Source organism: Pinus tabuliformis, chromosome 1_2, assembly GCF_031772625.1.
Source record: "Pinus tabuliformis cultivar Carrire ecotype Pingquan chromosome 1_2, CPIR1, whole genome shotgun sequence".
NCBI lineage: Eukaryota > Viridiplantae > Streptophyta > Pinopsida > Pinales > Pinaceae > Pinus > Pinus tabuliformis.
In genome coordinates this window covers 926,574,637-926,577,306 of record NC_142298.1, presented here as the reverse complement: position 1 = coordinate 926,577,306, position 2,670 = coordinate 926,574,637, and the positions used below count along the sequence as shown (strand labels likewise).

At 38.2% G+C, this 2,670-nt stretch overlaps 1 long non-coding RNA gene across 1 annotated transcript; it reads right to left on the bottom strand.

The window, feature by feature from the left end:
* Window positions 1-1,294: 1,294 nt before the first annotated feature.
* Window positions 1,295-1,986, bottom strand: LOC149208991 (uncharacterized). Its single transcript, XR_016252172.1, has 2 exons — window positions 1,595-1,986; window positions 1,295-1,501 (listed from the first exon to the last, which is right to left on the bottom strand). It is a non-coding gene; the product is annotated as an uncharacterized LOC149208991 (long non-coding RNA).
* Window positions 1,987-2,670: the final 684 nt, after the last annotated feature.

Genomic DNA, 2,670 nt, shown 5'->3' with positions numbered 1-2,670 from the left:
AGTGTGAAAGGCATCTCTTGAAAAGGAAAAATAAAAGCAAGAATCTGGACAAGTAGAAGTACGAGAAACAAAATAACGAACAATACTAAGAGGAATCATTCTCAACCTGAAAGAGCAGTGATGCGTTCATGAATCTTTTTTCGACATCGGCGGCGAATACTGACAAGATCACGCTGTGACTTGGGCAACAGCTTTGTGTCCTTAACCTATCACGGGAAAAACCAAACATATTTAATTAGGCTTTCATTAGTGAAAAAATGATTTGCAAAAAAAATAAAATGGATCTGACAACAGCCAAGCAGCTGAATTCAGTTCAACAGTGCAAAATTTTACATTGGCGTGATGCATTACCATGTAAAAGCATATCAATAAACTGAACCTTGACTTGTTTATTAAATTTAAAAACAAATGAAAAACGAGATAACTATAACTTGTGTTCTACCTCCCAGCACCAGAGACAAGTTTCAGATTCATCCTCAAGAACATCAACATCTGCATTTGGAATGCCATAGAAAGGACGTTGTCCAATAAGAAGCACTGAACTTCTTACAGCTGCCAGGCTGATCTCTGCTCCTCCATTTTGATCTATTTTGTCCTTCAACTTCTCATAAATCTGCTGCACTAGTTTTGAGTATGGAAGCCTACTTTCTTCCAGAAATCGTGCAACAATCACATTGGTAGTGTTGCTCCCCATATCCACAATTTCATCAGAGCCTTCAGAGCTATTATTTTCAAACCCTTCACTGAAATACTGGAACAGTGAAGAAATTTCCTGCTCAAATTGGCGAACACGAGCTGCTTTAGACTCTGAATCTAAGGTTTCCACAAATAAAGAACGCTTTCTCTTCGATCCTTTTTTTGTTGAAGGTGTACATGACGTGGATGAAACCCTTATTTTACTGTCGCTGCTACCAGATGCCTTTACAGGACTGTTGGGGTTTATAGGGGTCATAACAATGTCATCGGTGCATAAAACGTTTTGCTCTTCAGATGCTTTAGGCTTATTTAAATTCCACGATTTCTGAAATTCTGTGGCTCCAGTACAGAGATTTACATCTGATTTAACGGCACAAGATTTCAGAGGCAACAAATCCAGTTTCATGTTCTTAGACTTTGGCAGCGGCATTGTAGTAGTTTCTGCTTCTAGACCAGGAGAACGAGATGAATTTAAAGGCGAGAGATCGGGCTTCATGTCATCGGAACTCGGCAACAAAGTTACAACATTTTTCGGTGGCCGGCCGCGAGGACGGGAAGACGTTAGAGGCAGAGAATCTTCTGTTGCCCCTACTGTTGGTAGAGGAATTTACACTGTTTTTTGGAGGTCGACCACGAGACCGAGACGAAGGATTACAAAGCTGTGTCTTATTTCCAGGAGCCTCTAGTTTAAAAGACTTTTCTTCGGTGCTCGCAGTAGAGAAGGGTGCAGCATTCTCATCATTTTCCACCTTTCCCCCCTCTACGATGCCGGACATAGGAGCCACTTCAGTCATCGTGCAAAGGCCTGGATACCAATTCGAATTACAGAAAAGCGAGCGCGACCGAGCAAGCCTCAATAAAAGACACAATAAGTTAATACTGAGCAGGGTTTGTATACCTGATATTCGTAATTTATTGCTACTCAAGGGTGAATCCTTTCAAAACGGTTATGAGCGCAATCAACAGAGTGCCTGGGATTACATAGACAAAATCAGGAGTTGCAGAACTTATCTTTCTTGAATATGAACATTTAACCTTCCAATCCCTGCAAAAATGCACATCCGCAGAATCGGCAAAGTACCAGAAACTCTCATCAACGACCAAATTGAGCGATGAAACACCCAGAGAGCTCAAATTTCACGACACTGCCTGCGGCCTCGGCCCCTCCCGTGAATAGATCTCCTTGGTTAGGTAAAATGGCTGTTCAGTCTGTTCGCGCTGGTGAGTCAAAAACAAAAGTGAAGTTTAACCATATGAAAGTCTGCGGGAGCTGTAAATTAGAAAATGGAGAAATTGGGTTCCCTCTAGAAAATTGCCCATTTAAAATTCCCGCCGATTTTTCAACTTTGCCACCAAATTTTGCCCGACTTTCGAATATTTACTGCCACATTGGCCCATAATTTTAAAAAAAAAACATATAAACCCTAAATTGTTTATGAGTTAAAAAAAAAACACATATGTCCTAAATTGTTTTTGCTAGTCTTGTATTTTTTTGTTTTTGCAAGTGTTGTATTTTTCTGAAAATTGATTAGACAAATTTTATTTCACAGTCATTACCAATTGAGCTATTCCAAGTAAACATTAAAACAATAAATATTATTAACTATAAAGATAAATATTTAATATTTATTTTTAAATGTAAATAAGAAAAATGTATCATTTTATCTTATTAAAATGTATATAGATTATTATAAAAAATGTTACAATATAATATGAAAATTTGAGCTTTATATTAAAAACAAAAAAAATTAAGAATGGTTAAATATAATAAGGTAGATTGTTAAGAGGGGTAGAATAGATGGTGAGAGGGTGTTTTATTAAGACATTTTGTGGTGAAAAGGTTACCAATTTGAAACTTTGTGGGCAAAAATTTAATTATGTTAAGAGAGCTGGTGTGACACAGGTGAGGTGCGGCAGTGATTTTGACGGCTTAGATGCCCCTCGGTCGCGGCTACTCAAACCATAAGCGCTATA